The sequence below is a fragment of the Miniopterus natalensis genome, chromosome 7 (assembly GCF_054644295.1).
Source record: "Miniopterus natalensis isolate mMinNat1 chromosome 7, mMinNat1.hap1, whole genome shotgun sequence".
Lineage (NCBI taxonomy): Eukaryota > Metazoa > Chordata > Mammalia > Chiroptera > Miniopteridae > Miniopterus > Miniopterus natalensis.
Window position 1 is genome coordinate 70,729,197 of NC_142087.1, and position 24,023 is coordinate 70,753,219.

Sequence of the window (24,023 nt, forward strand, 5' to 3'; positions counted from 1 at the left end):
AAATTTACTTCTCACAGTTTGGGAAACTGGAAAGTCCAAGATCAAGGCACTGAAAGTTCCTGTGTCTTGTAAAGGCCCTCATCCTGGTTTGCACCTTGTAATTAAGTAGCTCCTAGGAAGCAACCGGGTTCGAGTGGTCTGAAACCCACTCCTGTTCTCTTTCCATCAAGCCCCACTGCTAATAGCACTATTCATACTACCAGGGACTCACTCTCTGAAATGATCTTAGGGGTTTTGTAGTACAAACATTCCCCCAGTGAAACTTCTTTCCATCGCCTAATAAAACACACAGAAATATTGTTCATTTATGATTTAAAATGAATTTCTGCTTCTAATTTGGGTCACATCTTTGATTTGGCCATTTATCATTTTTACTTGCTATTTTTGCACTTTATAGCCCATTGGAAGCCTGTTGTATAATATGCACAGTGCATTTATAACCAATTTATAGACACTACTATTTGAACTAATTGAAAAGGTTAATAGTTTGTGTATTTGATTTTATGGCACATATTTCACATATCTATTATTTACTTTATATTGCGTTCTTGATCAGAAATGTGACACACACACCCCAATTATAATATGGTTCTCATGGGAAAATATAGCTTATTTTATGACAGTGACTTCATGACAACCATTTTTAACAATGAATTATGGTGTACCTATAGATGTAGCAATGAGTTCGTAGGTAATGGGATTAGAATATGTGACCTGTGTGCTACAATTTGATGGGCAGTGTCAACAGCAGCAGCATTTGTGACAATTTTCCATGAGAAAACCAAGATTTTATAATAACTTGGTGGAGGAGAGGGGATTGGAAATAAAGCATTTAAAGGAAGATTATAATTATTAACTGCAATATAAAATTATCTCATCCCACTAATAAAGAATACTAAATTTGTTATTTCATAGCAGGCTGTCTGTCTTCTAGGCAAAAGCAACATTGGTAATTTTTTTTTTTTTTTTTTTTTTTTATGGAGGACTGAAAATTTTTGCTTAATTATAGTTTACAAAGCAACTTTAGAAAAGGAATAATAATGACTCAGATGTGGATCTTTTTTAAAGCAGAGAAGGTACACTTGAGATTTAGGATGATAGAAAGAGAGCCAAAAAGAAAATAAGGAGAGTCATCATTTGTTCAAAGGAATTAAGTCAAACATTGACTTAGCATTAAATACCTCCGGGGGGGGGGGGGGTGTGCTTGACTTTGCATCTTTTGTTGTGTCCATAATCCCAGCAAAGACTTCCGTCACCGTTTCGTGTTAACAAATCACTGAACAAACAAGGTGAGCTGCTGTGGTAATCCATGTTTGCTTAGTCAGCATTCAAGTTCTTAGCAAGCAGCATCTCTAAGACTGGGTGGTTATGGATGAGCTACATGCTCCTTGAGCAGCAACTTGGCCTCCAATAGTGATAAACCAAATCTGGTAATATTGGCAACTGGTCATCATCACAACATGAATAATTAAAACCCATTCTGATCACCTAATTAACACTTAATGTGATTATTACTGCTCACCACATTCCTAAAATAAGTCTTAGGAGACTTTCTCATTTAAGCCTAGTTGAGAGCTAACTTAACACTATCAGTAAGATAGCCAAGGTTTATCTGCTTCTCTGAGCCATGAGCTGCTCAGCCATGGAGGTGTTCAAGGAGGATCTGGAGGACCTCTAGGATCACTGTCAAAACTCTGCTTCTCATTCTCTGAAGGAAGGTGTACATGACCAGAAGCCAGAGTTGGAGATGCTCACGTGACTTAAGAGTTTAAGACAGAAAGAGCAATCAGTGCTGTGAATTTCCACATCAAGTGGAAGCAAATCCAGCCTGAAACTGCTGATATCACCAGCAGAAAACATTCACCCGTGTCGCATAAAGAGAAAAGCATTGGTCCAAAAGTCAGGGGTGCTAAGTTCAATTCCCAGCTCTGCCACTAAATCACTGTATGCTCGTAGGCAAGTTTCTTCACCTTTCTGGGCTCACGGGACCCAGTGATCCTTTCCAGCCTCAACTTTTTGCCTGTTGCTTGCCTGTTTAGAGTGAACCAACCTATTTCACATTTCTCAAGGAGACATTTATCCACATCAAGGCTCACCATCTCAGCCCTCCTTGGTATAGCAGAGAACACAGGGAAGGTATTAAGAGATGTCTGACCTGCTCTCACAGGCATTATGATCTAACCCATAAATCAGATGGCTCCTACCCACAGGAAGTAAGAATTAACCTGTGCGATGCTAGATATAAATAGTCCTGTGCTCCCGTCCCCTAAAATTCAATGCATACTTTTTAGTCTTTGCCTGGATGGACCACCGAAGAGCACTTTATCCTGTTGACATCTCCCTCCTTTAAATGGTTTCCACCTCTCTTTTGTCACACCGGACCCCCGGTTTGTCCGCCACCTCACTCCTCCCTCTCCCCTTCAGGCTTCTTCACGGCCACTCCTCCTGCCCGCATTAGTGCCAGGGCCCCCCAGTTCCATCCTGGCTTCTCTTTATTCTCACTCTGCTCGCTTTCTGAGTGGCTGCATCCAGTGCTGGCCTCAGTCACCATCACAGGCCAGTGTTGCTGAAGTCAACACCTACAGGAGAGCTCTCCCTCGGGAACCTTGCCCCCTCGGTCGCTGACCTCTTGGACGTCTCAAACATCTCAGATGAGATGTCCCACAAACATCTCAGATCCAACACACTCAAAGTAAAGTCCACAGGTTTAGCTGTAAACACCTTTGCTGCAGACACTTTGTCTGTATCACCAATTGGCCATAAGGCAATTTTGCCGCAAAAGATAAAATACCTGGTTGCCAGTTGGGCTTCATGTAGCCTGTCAGTTTGGTTTCATTTCTCCGTTGACAAAGTCCTTGCAGTACCCCCTTTTATGTTATGTGAATCTTAGTCCTCGTGATGGTCTATATGGTAAGGAGTAGACTCGTGCTCCTAAAATAGTGGGTGGGAGCAACTGCATGAAGCCAGATTGCACAGGCCCTAGAAAATGATCACATAGTAATTTGCAGATCCTCGGTGAGCAGTCCTCCCTCCCACCCTTCAGAACCAGTTTACCAAGCAGTGGCAAATACACGAGAGGTGGCCACTGATTCACAAGTTCCCAAGAGCATTAATTACCAATTTTTTTAGTTGGAAACTGATACCTCTCTTAATGAAGGAAGAAATTTTAGCAAAAAAGAAAAAAAATGTGATGCCAAATGAGGAGACAAATCAGCAAGCAAAAATAACTAAACAGAAGTACAACGCTATGAACAAAGCTCTGCTGAGACGATGTATTTTCCTTCTTGCAATAAAGTCTTTTTATTAATTTTCCATATTTCATTATGTCCTTTATAATGCCCCTCTTTTGTTTTTCCATTCCTTTATCTTTTACGGTCAATCAGTTATGCAGCGAAAAGGCCTGAGGCAAATTTGCTTGTAGAAAAACTGTTTACTGTGAAACTATCCACAACTGTTTCCATTGCAAATCATTTTGGCCCTACACACACACACACACACACACACACACACACACACACACGCCCCTCCTCCAATATGCCCTTTGGTAAAATGGCAGAATTACCATTAAATACCTTCCCTTTCTCTCTCCTGCCCATTTCCCACCAGTGACAATCACCTACCCAGGGAAACTGGGAAATCCTCAGGTCGGCCAGTGCCCCGGAGGAGAACCTTTCCGAGGCTCCGCTTACCCCAGCGGCCGCTGATAAGCTTAACAGTGTGTCAAAGGAAATGTTTAAATGGTGGTGTGATTTGTGTATTAGGAGAAGGGACTTGAACATTGGGCTGACTGACATTCATTGGGAATAAATGTTTTGGTCTGATGTAGCAACCTGGTATTGAGTATGCTCTTCAAAGTCTGCTTTGGGAACATTTGAGTTGTATTTCTTGTAAAAGGTGTGTTTAACATCTGCAAATGTGATAAGTTACTTCCGTTGTTAGATGATAAACTTCAGTTTTAATGCCCCAGAGCCCTGATAGGTAGCGAGCCGGCAGTCAGCTGGAGTTTGCCCCGAAGGGCTGGTTGAGGGAGCCCCTGTCTCCTCCTCGAAAGCCTATTGGAGGGTTACCCAGATTTTCAGAGCCCCTTCGAAGCTCAAACACTTGGCTCACTCACTTCAAGTGGGACGTTGCATCCTCCTACCCTCCAAGACCCTCCTTCCCAGACTACTTGGAGCAAAGATGCCATATATAGCAGGTGATGGCAATAAAATTCCTGAAAGTAAAACAATACGGTTGGTTACTGAATTGTCTTTGCTATGACTGAAACCTCTTAATGGTGGTGTAGATTCAATTGTGTCCCCAAAGAGATATGTTCGAGTCCTAACCCCTGGTACCTATGAATGGGCCCTTACTTAGAAATGGGTCTCTGCAGATATAATCAAGTTAAGATGAGGTCACACTGGAGTAGTGTGGGTCCTAATCTAACAACTGGTGTCCTTATGAGAAGACATTTGGACAGGGGGACACAGGGAAGAGTGTCAGGGGAAGACAGAGCAGAGAATGAAATGATGTGTCTACAAGTCAGGGAACACCAAGGACAGCCACAAGCTGTCAGAAGCTAGGGGGGAAACACAGAGCAGATTCTTCCTGAAAACCTCAGAGGAAGCCTTCATTTCGGACTCTGGCCTCCGGAACTGTGAGAAAATACATTTCAGTTGTTTTAAGCCACCCACTTCGTGGCACTTTGTAACAGCAGCTTTGGGAAATGAAAATGATGAGGTATCCCCGGATGGGACAGAAACAGGAGCCTACAGGAAGGCCTCCAAAACCTCTACCACAGATTTAAGTGGCAGCCGAACCAACACATTGTATTTTTTTTTAATTTTTTTTTATTGATTTTGGAGACAGGAAGGGACAGAGAGAGAGAGAGAGACATCAACTGTTGTTCCACTTATTTATGCGTCATATCAGGGACGGTGCTCTAACCAACTAGCTATGTGGCCAGGGCCAACACATTGTATCTTAAATGGCTCTCGGAGTCACCCACTTCTCCCAGCTAGGTCCTATGCCATCGTGGCTGGATTTCATAATGGTCTTCTAACGAGCTGACCTCCTCCAGTCTTACACCAAAGGTAGGGGCAACCCTAACAGTGATAATAGTCACATTTCGTGAGAACTATGTTTCTGACACTGTCTGAGGCAGTTCACAAAGTGTGTAAAAGTACAGGCAGAATCCTAATGAGGATCCTGATCCCCCTTTAACTAAATTTTCACAACAGTCCTAACTACTTCGGGGCATTTGGGTCATGGGGAGACTACGGCCCAGGGAAGTTGAGTAATTAGTCTAAGGTTACACAGCTAGAGTTTGAACTCAGGCCTGGCTAACTCATTTAATTCATTTATTGCAGAGGCAAGGGGCAGGGGGACCCCAGTCCATGGCTTGAAGGAGCAAGCAGAGGCCCTTGCAAGAGAGGGAGCCACCATGCATCTTGAAGGTTTTTGTGAAACTGGGAAAATGCATCACCCTTATTTCTCGATGGAGGTGCCGCGATCTGAGATTTGTCTCAGGTCCCAGTGTGAGTCAGAACTTGGACCAGAAACACCACTTTGTCCATGTTCTCTTCACCTACCAATCACCGCTTGTTCCTTCTTGGGGCCTCCTGCAGTCTGGGCTGTGAGTAGAGCCTGAGGGATCCCAGGGCCCCAGCCAGCTGCTGACAAGGCAGATCTCCCGGGGTGAACCGAGGCAAAGGCTCGCTTGCTCACACTCGACAGTCAGCATGTTATCAGTAACTTTCCCAAGAGTGCAGTGAGACCTAATGCTTATAAAGCGCTCGGATAGCTGATCAAAGGCATCAAATAGCATTAATAGAACCCATTCTGCAGGCCCCACTCTCACTCGGGCTTGATGGATATGCGTCCCTCTTGCGCAGTAGGTGGACTCCTTGCTGCAGATGAATTGAGCGCATTAATTAGGATTCTGCCTGCAGCCTGTTGTGAAAGATGCTCAGTTATTACCTTAATTAGGACCCTGAGCCAACCCCCGGACTATCTCACTGTAAACATGGGGGGGGGGCTGTCTCCTTGAACCCATTGTGCTCATTGTTGCTAAATTCAAGCCCATTATCTTGCACAGACAGGCGGCCAAGGCTCTAATAAAATCACATCGCTGATTTCAACAGTGCTTTCTCAGACAATGGGGTATGAGCACAATAGTGATGAATGCATTGCTTAATAGTGCTTCCCTATTTCCAGACATGAGCTCAATCTTGGACCTGTAACACCTCTATACATCACTTCCACTCAACAGCTAATGGACATTTTAAAGCAATACCAAGCTTCTTTACCCATTTGCCATCACAGGGTTACTTCCATTGGCCAGAAAAGCTGCAGTACCTGTAAGACAATCCTTCACAAAACTGGGTGCACATTAGAAGCCTCTGGGGAGCTTTAAAAAATCCAGATACCCAAGCCTTAGCCTCAGGGATTTCTGATTCATTTGGTCTGGGGACCAGGCCTCAGAACATCAGTATTTGTGCATCTGAATTTGTGTGTGTCTGTGTCTGTGTGTGTGTGTTGGCACCTTCTGTCTGTCTTGCTTCTTGCTTTTAACTAATAAACTTCACTTTTGTAGAGTAGTTTTAGGTTTACAGAAAAACTGAGCAGAGTCCAGAGAGTCTCCCTATACCTACACCCATATACCATATAGAATATATATATACATATTTTTATTTTTTTAAATGTCCTGAGTGATTTAAATGGGTAGGCAGGGCTAAGAATTCCATTTTAGTGCAATCATCACAGCTGGAATTCAACGGCCTTTAAAAAATAATTTCTGATCAAACCACAGCCGAACTCTTCCAGGTTTTCTCAATATTTTTCCCTAACATACCAACAGCCCAAGGTTGAGAATGTGATTGGCATTCATTCAAACGAAGATGACTAATCACCATCGACTTGGTGCCTTCAGGTTGCATAATGAATGGTCTTATCAGTTATTACAGGCTTTGGAGGGTTCTCTTCGTTGTTAGATTAAAAAGCATATAAATAGAGATTGTACAAACAGTGGCAATCTAGAACTCTTTGAAATGGTAGGTGACTTGCAGATCTTAAGGAAAATTGACGTATTAATTCTAAGAAGGAGTTATGTGACTATTTTTTAACATTAGTAGTCATGCTGGAAAGATAAGCAGAGCGAAGGCAGCAATCCATTTATAAAGAAGAGAGAATATGAAGAAATGTTTTCCAGTACTCAGAAGGGAGCCATACACTTAAGCCAAGTCTTTTCAGTCCATAATCATTCATCATTTAAAAAAATACTTATTGAGCACTTACTACATTTCAGGTTCTAGGTACTGTGTGTAAACAACTGACCAGACAGGCAGTAGAGCTGCTCTTATAGAATTTATATTTTGGTGGCATATGTGAGCAATAATATAAACAGAGCCACTTCAAAATGGAGCTGGCCCGGCCTGTGTAGCTTAGTGGTTGAGCATCGACCCATGAATGTGGAGGTCATGGCTCAATTCCCGGTCAGGACACATGCCCGGGTTGCAGGCTTGATCCCCAGTAGGGGGCATGCAGGAGGCAGCCGATGGATGATTCTCTGTCATCACTGATGTTTCTATCTCTCTCCCTCCCTCTCCCTTCTTCTCTCTGAAATCAATAATATATATATATATATATATATATAAAGAAAAAATGGAGCTGGAGTTGCCATGTCAGGAACTGCTTGACACATCTTATACCTCAAATCTTGGAATGTCAAACACAGGGCGAATAAGCCTTTGACTGGGCCTAAGCAACCTTGTTTTCCAAAGAACTGTTTGCAAAGATAACAAGAAAGCAATTATTATGACTACTAGACTGATGACTGCTGGACTGAAAATTAAAAACATTGTTTAGAGTTAACATCACTATGTTATGGTATTGCACCAATAAAAATACCTTCCTTCTATGGATGTAATTGTTCCCCTTCCCTTTCTCATAAGTATCCATTGCCTGTGTTGCTTATTTGTAGTATTATTTGGACTCCTGCCTAAATTAATGATTCCCAAATAGCTATTCTTATTAATCTCAATAAGTACTTATTTGCCTCTTGCTTTGAAATGCCTTTTTATTTTAGGTTAGCACATATTAGAATATATGCTTTTCTACTTATCAAATTCTGTTGAAATTGTCTAATTAACAACATTTGGATATTTTGGGAAATGTGAAATATTATATAAATTCTACACATTATTAATATGGACAATCAGCTTGGCCTTTCATTACACTGACATCAAAATACAAAAAAAAAAAAAAACAAAAACAACAACCACTAAAATTTACTAAGAAATATTCTTAGTTTGACTTTAGAGAAAGTTAATATGCTTTGATATTGGTGTATTGTAACAATTGGATTGTCAAAGTATAAATCATAAATCATATAAAGCACAGAAAAGTAATGAATTCAAGTTTATTTATAAAGTTAATAACTTATGTGTATATTGGGTCTATTTAAGTTGATAGGCATAATCAGAATCTTGTTAGAATGATTTCTTGAAGGGCACTGGCATGTATCAGTTAGTTTATGCTGCATAACAAACTTCCATGAAATGAAGTAGCTTAAAACAACCACCATTTTATTTAGCTCATAAGTCTGCAGTCAGCTGGGACTTCCTTCTGGAGTGTCTCAGCCGATCTCTGTCGGGCACTCTCCTGTGCCATGGTCAACTGGTGAGAAGGCCTCACTCCCATGACTGGTGGCTGGCAGACTGGTTGGTCTAGAGCCCTCCAGCTGGGATGGCTCCCCTCTTCTCCATGTGGCCTCTCATCCTCTAGTAGGCTAGCCTGGGCTTCTTCACATGGTAGTCTCAGGGCTTCAAAAATCAGAAGGAGAGAGCAAGTCCCACATCTCAACTACTTTGAGACTGTGCACCACTCAAAGCAACTCATGGGGCTCCACCCGGAGTCAGTGTGGGAGGGCACTAGTGAAAAGCAGAGAAGGCAATTATTGTGGCCATATGTGTAAACAATCTACCCCATATGCCATTGCTGGGTACAGGTTTCTAGGTGAGAATCTCTCAGGAAGTGCTATTTTGTAAAAGCAGTTCCCCCTTTGGTCCTGGGCCCCATCTACTACACTCAGCTCTAGTTTTTCCCAGTGAATGCAGCCCAGGGCAGGGGCACCTTGCTGCAACACCACCCTTCACGCAGTTCTCGGGTCTGGAGGTTCACCCTTCCCCCATCCCCGGGACCACACTAACTTCCACAGCTGGGGGCCATGCTTTTCTATCTTAAAGTGGCCTTATAAAGCTCATGTATACCGTCACCTCCATGGGGACCAAACCCCCGCATCTTTAAGAGAAGAGAAAGATGTTTGTAATACAAATAAAGAATACAATAATTAACAAATAATAATACAAAAATAAACCCTGTGTTTTCAGTACTCACAACTGTAAACCCACTTTTGCCAGCCTATGTATACATGAGAGAGATTGATTTGAAGCAATCAGTTCATGCAGTTGTGGCAGCTGGCGAGTCTGAAATCTGTAGGACGGGCTGGCAGGCGGCAATTCTGATAAAAATTGATGTTGCAGTCTTGAGTCTGAGCTCCACAGGGCAGCAGGCTGGAAACTCAGGCAGGGTTTTTACGCTGTGCTCTTGAGGATAATTCCTTCTTATTTGGGAGGGGACCTCAGTCTTTGCTCTTAAGAATTCAACCGATTGAATGAGGCCCACCCAGATTATGGAAAGTAAGCTGCTTTACTCAAAGTGTGCTCATTTAAATGTTAATCACGTCTTTAAAAATACCTGCACAGCAACATCTAGACTAGTGTTTGTCCAAAAATACCTGGGCACCTTAGCCGAGCCAAGTTGACACATAAAAGTAACTATCACACCATCAGTTAAAGGGAAGAAAAATAATACATACGTCATAGGATTGTGATTCAGCGAAGCATACAAAGCAGTGAGAATGGCTCCTAGCATTAATCTTGGCGGTCGCCGTTCTTACCCATCCCCTGCAGACACAGTAAAGGCTGCCCATTCGTGCATATCGGGGCTCTCTAGTTTGGGGAGCAGAAGGTTGGGTGGATTTATGGCAGGTAGGTTGTTTTACTCTTTATAAAAACCAGAGCAGGGTATTTGGGGTTAGTTTTAAATTGATGTCTGCTTTCAAAAGAGAAGGAATTTTAAAAGGGCTCTGATCCTTTAAGACTGAACTATTGCTTTAGAGACCCATCGCCTAGCAACAGGAAGACAATACCTTCTCTCCTCCACCAGGTAAACCTCGGGCTTATCTAATTGAAATTTCAGGCTTCCTGCCACACTCCTGAAAAACTATCTCTTTGAAGGGATCAAACCGCACCAGCCAAACAAAGTTAGATTTGAATGGGCCACTTTTCAAATGGCAGGCTAATGAGATTTTCATTGGAGAAGAGATTTGAAGCTTTACAGCCCATCATTTAAGTAGCTTTGTTCCATTTGCATTCACTGAATATCACACGAGAAAAAACGTGTTTGCAGTAAAATTCCCTTTTTGACTCCTGTCTGGGGATCAAAGATAAGTGTCAGAAGCAGAAACAAAGTGTAAATTGTAAGAAAATAAAGAATTATCTAGACTTTTCACCAGGTTGAGTTATCTTTTATTCTTCCTTCCCGATACCCTGACCCTCCCCTCCCATATTCATTACAAGTGCTAATCATTCCACTCCTAAGGCTGCTCATGTCGTGCTTTTCCATTCCATTTACACTGCCCCTTTCAAAGTTCCTAATGGACCTCCCTGACCACACTATCCCCAATTTTTTCCACACAGTTGGCCAGTTTATCCATTTTAAGACACGGCCTTTCCTCATTCTACTTTTCTGCTCCAAAGTTTCAATAGCTACTATTGCTTTTTTCAACAAAGTTCAAACTCCTTTGCCTGGCGTTTAAGATCTTCTGTGATCTGACCTCAAATTTTCTCATTAAACTAATTCCTGTTCTTTCTACCCACCAATTCTTGCCAAACCCAAATTTCTTGCCCTCTCTTTACATGCCCTGTGCCCTTTTAACTCCACACCTGTTTATTTTAGAACCTCTTTGAATACTCTCCGCTAGAAATCTAGTATTTTGTCTAGGCCCACGCCACTTCCTCCAAGAAGCCTTTCTTGATTTCCCTCCTCCTAAGTAAAAGTAGACTCTCACTTTTCAGTTACACCTCTATTGGAATACTTATCCCATTTAGGGAGGTCAACAGGACACAAGGGTAAGAGCACAACTTTGGAGACAGAGAACTGGGTTGGAGCCCCAGCCCTGCTGCTTCTTCGTAGCCGTGTTACCTTGGACACATCACTTATCTTCTCTGAGTCACCACTTATGTTTGTCTTTTTGAAAAATGAAGTAGCCAGTGGTTGAATAAGTTAAATGGTAGAAAGTGCTTACTTAGCACAGAGCCTGGCACATAGCTGATAGTAAATATTAACTCCTATTTTTCAGAAAAATCACATTTCATCTTTATTGTGGTCCAAATCGCTTCCACCTCCTGCCTTCACCGTAAAATCCTCAGGGGGTAGAATCTGTAGGAATCACACTCAGTCTCACTTCCCACAGCTCCAGCCATGCATTAATGCTCAGGAAAAAAAATGTTATAATTCAAAGCCATGTTCATCACGGACGTCCCTGGGCGCCCTATCTCAACCCTGTCACGCTGTCTCTCTTCACTGGGCCTAGTCTTCACGTGACACTGATCACTGTCTGAAGCTACAGTATATACCTACTGTTTTTGTAATCTGGAACATTTTGTCATGTCTGTGTTATCTTATATAAGATAACACATAATAAGGGCCAGAGGTGGAAGAGACACAGTAAGTGAGCTACAGGAATGAAGAGCCGCCAAGGGAGGGGTCTGGGGACAGGGCAAAGTGCAACTGAGGAGGCGAGATAAAGGGACTTACACCAGAGATGAGAGCACAGATGTGCACAGGGGCCAAGCAGAGAGCACGAGCGAGTGAGACTTGGGCGGGATAGGAACGTTCGCTCCACTTGCCCGTCTAGGTGAGCAGCCAGTGCCCCTCTGCTGTGCAGGAGGGTGGGGCCTGTTACTGGACCTTCTGAATTTTCCTTTCTTTTTTTAACCCTCACCTGAGGATATTTTTTCCATTGCTTTTCAGAGAGAGTGGAAGGGAGGGAGGGAGAAGAGAGGAGGGGAGAGAGAGAGAGAGAGAGGGACATCGATGTGAGAGAGACACATCAACTGGTTGCCTCCCGCACATACCCTGACTGGGGGCGGGGAGCGAATCCGAAACCCAGGTGTGTGCCCTTGATAGGAAACCGAACCCCCAACCCTGCAGTGCGTGGGCCGACGCTCTAACCACTGAGCCCACCAGCCAGGGCTGGACCTGATTTTTCAAGAAAAGTTACAACTCCAGATATTTGTAAGAAAGAGCCGGATTTTTAAATATTGCCAAAAATATTTTTAAATATTTTTAAATATTGCCAACAAACATGAACAGTGCCGTGGGTCAGACGATACCGTTTCTGGCAGAACTGGACGGGCGCTTTGCAGCTCGGACCCGGGTCAGTGAGGGGGGCAGCTTGGGAGAGGTTCTCTCCCTTCCTCTCACGGGAGCCTTGGCATTTCAAATGACTGGGAGCTTGACTGCACATATTTAACCCTGGCTCAGCTGGTATCAGATATAGCGCACTGACTGCATAATTCCTGATTTTGAAGAGGAAATTTCAGCCGTCCCCTCCCCCAGCATAATTCCGCTGTGTCAACAGGAATTGTCCCGAGCCGCTCGGCGCGGGTGAGAGCCGCTGAGGGGGGTTGGCCGTGATTAATTAAAGTCTATTTGCTGAGAGCAAATGGCAGAGCCCTCAATCACGCCTCCGGCCTCTCGGGCAGCCTCGGGAGGAAGCTGCTGTCTGCGATTATAAAACCGCGACTGCATTCCTCCCCGTTCACTTTGTATTTGCTTTTGCACTGTGGGAAAAGACGCGTTCAAGATGTTGTGCAGCGCACACCACTGTCCATCCCCAGACCTTTCATCATCCCCGACAGGAACCACATACCCACGACACGGCAGCTCCCGCTCCTCCCTCCTCCTGGCCCCGGGACCCCTGTTCTACGCCCTGCCTTTGAACTTGCCTCTTCTAGGCGCCTCGAGCAAGCGGAGTCACACAGTGCCTGTCATCCCGTGTCTGCCTGTGTCACTAAGCTTAATGCTTTCAAGGTCCGTGTGGTAGCGAGTATCCCATTTTTATTTGTTCCTTTCCCTATCGTCGTGGTTAATATATACAAAAAGGGTAATGCTTTTAGCGTAAAAACCACCCCCGTGTGCATCATTCAGAGCTTTGATTCTCTTAAAGAGAAAGGAACCTGACATCCAAATCTATGGTTTTCCAACCTGGACTTGAACCCTGGCACCATCATGAACCTCTTGTCTGGCTCCAGGAACGTCGTTGAACCTTTCTGGTCTGTAGTTTCTGAAAGAACTCACTCACATTAGTGAGGACGACGAAAGGCGGGGAATAGAGATAGAGCAGGGGGCAGGGGCATCGGCCAGGAGTCCACTGGAACCTCCTGCTGAGCCTCTAAACCAGGACAGTGGCCAAAATAATGTGGGGGAAAAAGAAACATGCAGTTTTTCTTCAGTTATCCCTTACAGTCTTTACAGTCCTTCATTTAACAGGTATTTAATGAGCATTCACTGTTACCTGAAGCATTTCGTTAATGCATACTTTGAAGCACTTTCACAAGCTTCATTACCTTGCTTGATCCCCAGAGTAACTGTGAGATCAGAAGAAAGAGTTCTAGCATCCCCATTTTACAGATGAAGAAACTGAGGTTCAGAGAGCTGACCTCGTTTTCCCCAAGGTTACACAGATAACAAGCTGCAAAGCCTGAGCTTAGGCCCAAATCTTCTCTGGTCCAGGTGTATCCTCTACCCCCACCCCATGAGATCACAGTTCAAAACAGTTTCCCTACTTACGCATCCCCAGGAAATGAAATCTGCTTGGCAATGGGCTATCGGTCAGGGAAATGGAAAATTTCAAAGAAAGCCAAAACGTTCATTAAACTGCAGAATTCTCGGTCATTGATCTAGACACAAATGGCCCAGCACACGGGAAGGAATGCAGGACTGTTTCTGGTTTGTTTTCTAAGTGAGCAGAAAATCCACTCATCCCCACTCCCTGCTCCGGCACAGTGAATACGAGGATTTATGGGGTGGCTGGCAGGACGCCTTCTTCCAGCTGCTGGGGTGGGATCTGTAAAACCTGTACATTAGACAGAAAGGCCAAGCGGCATGAAGATCTGTCCTGATCGCCGAGGAAAACCAAAAAGCATTTGGTGACCCACTTAGGCTTAATTGCTTTTAGGCTCCTCTGCCATCTGTGGGAGCCAGGAGGTGAGCTCCGTTCTGCCCATTCATTCACACTAATTTTGTCTGGCGGCTCCATTCGCCCATGTCTCAAACACGAGGGCCTTCAAAAAGGCAAAGTCCCATCTTCCACCTCTTGCTCTGTCGTGTACTTGTGGCTCCCAGACCTACAATGTTTTCCACGCTCCCTCCAGAGTTCAATCTGGCTGATTTGGCCACTGTAGTTAGTGGCCGGGTCTGTAAGTTGTTGCTGCACAAGGAGATGAGTCCTGCTGTAATAATAACTCCCATTCAGAGAGCACTTCGGGCTGAGCGGCCCACATTGCTTAGAAGCCGCTTTTCTAAAATCAGCCTCTTTATCTCATCGAACTTTGTGAAAATGACCAGCGGATCTGGGTGCACCCCCTCAATGACCTGGGAGGAGAACAGCCTTGAGGAAGGTTACGTTGGCAACCTGTTTCCTGAACTCCCATGGGAGAGGCTGCCGAAACCTCCAGTGTAGACCCAAATGAGAGTCAGCATATTAGCAGAAAAAGCTGGCTGCAGAAAAGCAGAGCAGAACTGGAGAGCCCCTTAGAAATCACCATGAAGGGTGATTTTCAAGTTGATTTCTCCCAGTAGAACTCCTTGAACAGACAAAATATAAGCCCAATAATTGACGTGGCCTCAGTCTCCCCCAGGCACCCCCCCTTCCTCCACTGTTGGCTCCTGGGCCCCCAGGGAACATTCTTTGAAAACTTCTGCAGGCCAACTTCCTCATTTTTTCAGATACGAAAACGAAAATGGAGCTTCAGAGGCTAAGGGACCTGCTCTGTCAAAGGCAGACATCAAGAGGCAGGGACAGTGGGGTGTCCTAACAGGCCTCCTCAGAGGAGGTGGGACTTCAAAGGAGGTACGGGGATGACATTCTAGTTCCCCTTCATCGTCTTGATGTTAGTGCTTCCTCCTAAGTGGGGACCTCAGAGCATCGTCAGTTTGCTCCCGTTCTGGTTGGTTTCTCCCTGGCCACCTCCCTCCCGTTAGGGAGGATTCTCATCTTTCCTTGCTTTCTCCCTGAACACAGGTTGAGGCTACTAGAGACCTTTCAAGGACACGCAGAATCAGCCACCCCAAAGCCTTTTCTCTTGTGAATCACAAAATAAACAGGCTTCCAGGGGACAGAGCCCAGGCCTTTGCAGATGGTTGGGGGGCACCTCTCACCGCCGGGTCTCCCCCCCCCCGCCCCCCCGCACAGCACTGGGCTCCTCTCTACCCACTCCACCCTCGCCCAGGGGCTTCTCTTGTATATGTCAAATAAAAAAGCAAGCAGCATGAACCCAAACTGTCAGGATCCAAGAAAACTGGAAGATAGGCTGCTTGAAAAAGCGTTTTTGGAAGGCACGAGTCCTTTTGATGAACGTTTTTAGACTGACTGCTCACTATCCATCCATCACCAGTCCTTGTTTGCCTAGCAGGTCATTTATATGTGCCCAGCACCCCCGGGTAATGGGCATGCTGTAAAAATGAATGGCATAAGTAAATTAGCGCTTGAACTTCTCAGATAAATCCAGCTGAATTAGACGTACCTGAAGGCACTCAGTCTTGAAGAGCAAAGTGGAGCCTAATGACATAAGAAATGGGCTCTCTTTTCAGAAAAAGTGAAAAGAGGGAGGAAGACTCGCTCCAAAGGCATGAAAAAATTTGAGGAATAAGGGGAATCATGGTTGCACAATTAAGTCGTTGTTATTTTTCAGGCATTGTCTTCCAGCTGCCTTTTTCCATGGCCTCCATTCACCTTATATTTCTAGAACTCTCCATGGAGATTTGAATTCAGGTCTTTCCAAAAGTGGAGTCAGTGGCAATTACTGCAGATACCCCAAGGGAAGGGAAGGTTGCACCTCAAACAGTGACCCCTCAGAAAGGAGGAAGTAGCCCAGGTTTTCACATGGTCCTGTCTTACCTGATACGAGGTTCACATACTTTGTGACTGACAAGCGAATGCTCGCTTCAAAGGAACCGCCGAGCTAAAGCCAGCCCAGAAGGTTCACATACTTTGAATGACAAGGTTCCAACCGGGTAGACATGTGAGCTAGAAACACACACACACACACACACACACACGTATGCATGCAGCCACCCATGGTTGAGACCCTATAAGATGCCTGGCACTGTTCTAAGTCCTTCATTTGCATTAACTGCTTTAATCCTCCCAACAGCCCTATAAACCATGTCCTATTAGCATCCTCATTGTAATGTGAAGAAATTGCTAATTTTAGACTCATAAAGACCACCTGATAAAACTGGTTTTCAAGGGGGGGGGGGAGAGAGAAAAAGTAGCAAACATTTAAAACATCTTGCACAATTAAGGTAAAGTGTATTTAAAGCGGACATCTGCCCTCTTCCGCTGCATAAGTTTATGCAGTCAAGCTGGCCTAGGTCACATTACCCTTCTCTAGGTGTCTCACCGGGAAGATGACGTGTGACCTTGCAGTGTCCTACCTGGACAAGGCCAGAGATTCCTCAGCACCTACTGTGTGTGGAGGCTGCTTTACCAACTGCTGGGAAAACCAGTGGTGTGTGTCTGGATCTTACCTTCAATCTAGTCACGCTCAACACTAACACACACACTCACACTCTCCGGGGCACATCTCCCCGCCCTTCCTCCGCCCAGGGCTGGAGCGGGGGTGAGGTCAGCGAGGCCTCTCAGAGAGCAGGCGCCTCCTGCACGCCTCACTGGTCGCACCCTAACCCAGGCCCTGTCCCCTGCCTCCTAAACACACGCCACGTGCCACAATTAAATACAACAAAACAGAGCATTCATGTTGTCAGATGAACAGACTGTGGGGAAGGCACGTCTGTAGGTGGTGAAAGCGAGCGGGTCGGTGCAGGCTCATCGGTGAATTCTCGTGACCAAGCGGAGTCGCCGCGCCAGTGGGCCCGCAGCGGGAACACTCTGAGGAAGAGGAAATGACTTTGTTGCAGGAAAGCAGCTGAACAGGAAGAGCTCATTAAACTGGGTTTGATGGGCAGGAAGGAGAGAGCAAAAGATTCCCCACAGCTATAGCAAGAATCTAAGGGCAGAAAGTGATGAGATCTGCAAAGAAGAGAGCCCCAGCCTCCCAGGTACTCCCAAACTGTCAGTGCCTGCGCAGCCTGCTGCTGCTGAGCATCTCAGCACTCAAGGCGGCTCAGACACTCATTCATTCAGCAAATCCTTACGGGGCGTCAATCACCGCACTGTTGCTGGGGGTGCAGGGGTGAGTGCAAAGCTCGGCTAGGGCCCAGCCTGCCAGGGACAGATCCCAGGCAGCACCAACAGGATCTCCTCCGTCAGAGGGCCCTAGTCTGAAATCTCCGGGAGGAAGTCTTTCCCCATTTAACCCCACATTCACTAATTCTGCTTCTCTTCAAAATTTACCTATGCAGTTTATCTTTTCTTTTTTTTTAAAGCAAAACCCCATTTGCCAGAATAATGCAAATTGAAGTCATTCTGAAATTAATAGTGGTCTCCATAAAAAAAAAACAAAAAAACCCCCACCAAATATCTTCCTTGGAAAAGGCTAGGAGAGCTGGGCTGAAACTTCAGGAAGGACAATTTACTTTGGAATGACTGTTCCCCTGCCCCGTGGTTGGAGATGAGACAGTTTGCATGGGATGAAGCTGAGACCATTTCTTGGTTGCCTCACGTGAAGCTAGGGAGGAGATGTGCTTTGTCCTAAATGCTGGGGATAAGGAAATGTAATTTAATATGGAACTTAACTGTGCAGTAGGGACTCGTGTTTAAAATACATACAAACTGATATAAATTCATAGAAGCGCAGAGTTGAGTACATTTGAAAGTTTTTTAGAGTTTAAAAACACGAAGGCTTTTTAGAGCTTAGAGAGTTTAGGCACGGCTCCAATTTAGTATTTTACTAATTCAGGATCGTACTAACGTTGCAAGGCTCCTCCTGCACATGTGCGTATGCAAATTGTTGGACTACAATTTGGGGGAGGGATACAGATTCATTCCCAGTACTGCCTTGAATAATCCTTTTTTTTTTTTACACTAAGTCTATATAATGGCTTGTCTCACAGGAGAGAGCACTGGAATAGGCTAACTTTGTTGCTATAGAAGCTCAGATTGTGTCAGTTTCCATCATCTGCCACAGAGCGTTGCTTGCAACGATCATGTTTTTTAATTGCTGCTCTTCTTGCTTCTTAATAGCAAATTATTGTTAGTTTTTTATCGTCATTATCAATTTAGTTTGTTGTGGGTTGTTTTGAACCCCACAGTATGTACTAATGAATATTTATGAATTTTTAGGCTATAATTTCCCAAAACTATTCTAGTATGTGTGCGCTGTGCTAAAAGTATGAATCATCCACACCCTTATTACTAAAGCAGATGTATCCATATATCCCCCCCTAATTTGCTAATGTGAGAACATTTTACTAGTAATGTGTGCAGTGCATGGAATTTTAGCATGAAAATTACTTGCAATCTACCATCAAGGTATATCTAACATAAGTATTAAGTTATTTTATATTTGCAGGATATTGTTTTAAAATATAAAGAAGCAAACATATGAGCTAATGGTTTAATCTTATATAAATTATCCACACTTAATGCTTTTTTTTTTTTTTTTTTTTTTGCCAGATTTTGATTATCTGGGGTAAGTCAAAATTGTGAATCATTACTCAAGGTCAGTATTCCCCGAACTGTGTCAGATGTTAATAGGTGTTCTGCAAATAATGGATTCTTTATGCAGATAAGTTGGCAGAAAGCGGTATGTATTGTGTCCCTCTTTTAGAGATTTGCAAGGACCTTTAGCATATTGTGATATGCTAATTTTATGTGTCAACCGGGATAGGCCATGATAGCCAGACATTTGGTCAAATACTAGTCTGGATGTTGCTGTGAAGGTATTTTTGGATGAGATGAACATTTAAATCAGTTTACTTGGAGTAAAGTAGGTTTCTCCATAATGTGCATGGGTGTGCAATTGGTTGAAGATCCTGAGAGGACCGACCTCCCCTGAGGAGGAGGGAACTCTGCCTGCAGGCTGCCTTCGGACTCAAGCTGCAGCATCAACTCTTCTCTGGGTCTGCAGCCTAGTGGCCTACTTTGAAGGTTTTGTGTTTACCAGCCTCTACAATTATGTGAGCCAATTCCTAAAATAAATCTTTCTGTAGATGAGGGACAGCTAGAGAGATATACAGATAGAGACATATACATAGATACAGATAGATACATAGCTCTAGATATGTACTATGTGTATGTATATATGATAAAAATGTATAAATGTACACTCTGTATTAGACCTCATGTCTAGATATATGGGAGGAGAGTATACACACACATACACACACACATCCTATTGGTTCTGTTTCTCCATAACTAATACACATGTTAAAGCTCTGAGAAGTTCTGCAATTTAACACACTACCTGAGCTGAGTGTTTTCCCAGTTTATTTAACCACAGAACATTTTTCTTTTTTAAAAAAAATCCTCTCCTGAGGATATTTTTTCCATTGCTTTTCAGAGAGTGGAAGGGAGAGAGAGAGAGAAACATTGATTGGTTGCCTCCCACACTCGCCCTAACCAGGGCCGGGATTGAACCTGCTACCAAGGTATGTGCCCTTGGCCAGAATCGAACCCAGGACCCTTCAGTCTAGGGGCTGACGCTCTAACCACTGGGCCAAACCGGCTAGGGCCACAAAATATTTCTCCTATAACCCCTACTAATATCTCCAAATATAGCCTGGAAAATGCTTTTCTCAAGACTTTACCTTGGACAGAGGCTGATGTGTGCCCTATGTCAGCAAGATCGGACTCTCAGTCCACCTGATTCAGAAACTAATGCTGTAAGTATTGGAACAAAAGATCCCGCGTGTCCCTTTCTCTGTACGTGGCGTGGGCAAATAACCCGTGTTATGCAGGCACCATGAGCCGTAGCGCCCACTGTGGAGCCCGTCTCACACGCAGTGACGTCTGAGGAAAGTATGTCCCGGTGAAACAGACCCCATTCTGTGCTTCTGTAAAATGCTCCTTTGTGGACATTCCTGGGGACTGGAGAGTCACACTGAAACGTCACCCACTGCTGTGCACACGGCACAAGGCAATGCACGAATGGCAGGGAGCCCAACAAGGAAGGCCGGCTCCGGCTCCCAGAAGGCCTCATGCCTCCTTCGTCTCTTATTACCCCTTCTTGAATGTATTTCTTCAAATGGTCCTCACTAGTCCCAAATGGTCCTTCAGATCTTATCCTAGAAGCCACCTCCTCCAGGAAGCCTTTTCTGACTACATCCCCACCCCGGACCCACCAGGTCCGCCCACCTCTTCCCTGCCACAGGCAAACACCGCGCACCTGTCTCGGCGCTGAGCGCACGCCTTTATTCAGCAGCGCCTGTCCTCCCTACAAGGCTGCGAGCCCGTAACAGGGGACACTTCCAGCTTCTTGTCTCTGCAGCCCTAGTGCCTGGTGACCAGTGGGAACTCCAAGTGCAGGACCAAGCGATTGACGGGGAACTTCCTTCTCCCTAATTTTCCTCATGATTCTATGTAAATTTCCTTTCTTTGTAGCCAACTCTGAGTACTTTTCTCTACTCTGATCTCTCTAAAGATCTTTCCTCTTTCAACCTTAAAAAGAAATCTGTGCTGAGTCCATGAAATGTTCGTGTGTGTGTATATATATACATGTATGTGTGTATACACACACACACCTTATACATGCTTACATGCACACACACATACATCTGTACACTCACACACTCTTGCAAATAACAAAAACAATCATTTACCAAGCACAAGAGTGTGAAGAGAGATGGGGAATGCAGGGGCAGTAGGTATGTGGAATGGGAGAGGCTGACTCCAGTTCCAGCTGATACCATTTTTTTGGGGGGGGGGGTGTCAAGTAAAATTGTGCAGAAGTTTTCAAACCTATAAAAAGAAAAGCAGAGGCTCAGTTTAATTCTAGGATCAGTTCCTCTCTCCCCCCAGGTGACATTTACCCAGCCCTGGTGCTACACTTCAGTGCTTACACTGAAAATGGGTTTCTCTCCCAAGAATGATCACAAAAGCAGTAAGAAAAATAATGCATCATTTCAGGAAATGTGGCCGGTTATTTAGAAGGGGTGTGTATGTAAGGATTGAAGGTGAGGGTGGCACCCAGTGGACACCTGGCTCCACTCCCTCTCTGTGCACCCTCCAACATCCCCTATGGACCTTCAACCACTCACACTCAGTCTCCCTTTGCAAGGAGGGGCCAGAATGGCAAAGATCTTGGAGCTGATACAGGCTCACTGTCTCCTTCCAGCCTTACCCTGAGGTCGAAAACCTGTATCATTCTAAATAGTGTTGTTTGAAGAAGTTGCCAAAGTGAGTTACCGCCAGACAAGACACAAATGTAGGGCTCTCTCATGAATCCCTCTCCCTGGCCCTGGTCCCCATTAAGTCTACAGGGAAGTCTCCTCCAATCTAGTCCTGGTGTAGAAGACCCAAGACATGGAGAAGCTAAGGCATCTCTAGCTGATAGGAAAGCTCAAACATGAACAAGCAGTTCTCTCATAACAAGAGTGTCCCTCCCCACTCCCCATCTCACCCACCACCAGCCACTCGAGACTAGGAAAAACTATGCCAGAATTTCTAAAATATGTTAAATAAATTTTCACATTTTCAAGAATCTGGGCTCCCTATCACGAGGCTTTATTTTTGGTACACTAAATGGGTATTGAATCACAGAAAAACTATGGGAACTATTTTTTAATTTCCCAGCAGGCCAGAGCATGCTTACCCTAGCATCCATGCATATTAGCTCATTGATAACCCCTTAATTAGGAGTAGGCCACCTGCTAAACTGAATTGAAACTCCTTGACAGGATCCAGAATTACTGAAAGACAGGATGCTTTTATCAAAAATGGCTCTCCTAAAACACCCTGTCCCATTGATGAAAACATATGGAAGAACACCTCTCCAGACTCAGAGCCCAGGCAGGTCACACGACCTCTCACTACACATGCATAAAGTTTCCACTCAGTACAACGGGATGGTCCACCTAGGGCCAGACACACACAGTGCCATTTCTAAACAGTGGAAGATAAAGGTAGGGCCACCAGAAGCCGCAAAAACCCAAGGTGCAAAAACATGCTTGGGCTTACTTGATACAAATGCGTCCTTCGGCTTCTCAGAGGAGCCACCTGAAGGTCCAGTTAAAACCCTTGGCTTGGGAGCTCCTGGTTGCTTGACTGCCCTAGTCAATTAAAATTCTAATCTATTTTTTTTTAATCTCCATACAGTGTGTGTGTGGGGGGGGGGAGTAATAACCAACACATGAGTCTATTTGAAATCGTTTTATGAATTTTAATCATAGCAAATGTGTTTTAACAGTAGTCATAAAATCAACATTACCACATATACAAAGGACAAGACACCAGTTTGGCATACAAAAATACCATGTATTAAAATTGGGTTCATTGGAAAAACGCAGGACTTGCTAAGACACCATCTACAACAGAGAAAGCAAGCAAGAGTGCTTTTAAGACATTCAGATTTATAAACAGCAGCTTGATATCCCCCTTATGAAGTCAATATTTGGCAACATTTGGACAATATTTTCTACACAGCCCAGCAGCTCATTTATCTGTAGGGCGATTCAGCCCTTTAAAACAAAAGCTCCTAAAATAAATAATCCACATAATTGTAAATGAAACATGTCAAGGACTTGAGTGAGCAGCCTCCGAGCAGCATTAATCTAGCCGTCTGACTGCAGTATTAGTTATCAGGAGGCTGGGAACCCACCGGTGGAGCAGCGGCGGGGCCTGTGTTCATAACCAGCCCGCGCTGGAACCAGCCTCCCACCTGCACTGTCAAGGGAGGCAAACACGAACAAGTGGGGGGAGGAAAAACACAGTAAGTGACAACAACCAGATAGAAACTGAAATATTCTCGAAAGGGTCTTCCCGAGAGCATCAACCTGCTCAAGCCAGGGTACATCCGCACGTCCAGGCATTGCATCCCAGCTAAGAAGCTGTGACTGGAGTTTGTGGACTCAGCAGCCAACTCTGGAGCAGGCTTGCAGTTGCCCAGCGCGCTGACAACCCCGTGGGGCCTCCACGGACCCTCGCCTCAGCTGAGCACATTCCCTTTGTCTTCAACTTAAAACATCCGCAACTGAATTTGGGAGGCCACACTGGAATGACAAAGCTGTGCTTGGCCACTATTCTCAACGGTCGTGTTTCTTTCTTCAGCTGGTTTTGCCGTCACTGACCTCCAGCTCCTATACAATTTGCTTCGGAGCTGCAATCCCATGACATTTCCTTCCCTTTTGTGAAAGTATTTTCTCACTCTCTAGACAGATCCGTCCATCTTTTGCTATAGACCCAAGGTCACCACTCCATCTCTCCCACGCCGGATCTACTTAATAGTTGGGTTATCCCTCGGCCAGGAAAACCCAAACAGGAATTGTGCGAATGAGTGTAAGCAAGATACCCGCGAATCCACCCTCCCACTGTTTAAGCAGAGGTGACATCAATGCCAGCTCGTTCCCCTTAAGGGGCATTTGCCTCATCTATTCCCCTTACAGCTCAGGCTCCTTCGCACCATCATAGCCAACTTTCTACTTCTGGATTCTCAAAAAGCAAATGTCAAATTAAAAGCTGAGCACGCCTCTGGAAAACTCTTGTCAGAACAGCCCAGTCACTCCCACCCCAGGGAGGTCACAGACTTCCACACGGGCTGCCAGCCCTGCATCCGAGGTGATGAGTTCAGAGCAGCGCT

The 24,023-nt window shown here is 44.8% G+C and overlaps 1 non-coding gene across 1 annotated transcript; it reads right to left on the reverse strand.

Moving 5' to 3' along the window:
• Positions 1-18,308: 18,308 nt before the first annotated feature.
• LOC148092794 (small nucleolar RNA SNORA28) lies at positions 18,309-18,426 on the reverse strand. The gene has a single exon (XR_015714845.1). It is a non-coding gene; the product is annotated as a small nucleolar RNA SNORA28 (small nucleolar RNA).
• Positions 18,427-24,023: the final 5,597 nt, after the last annotated feature.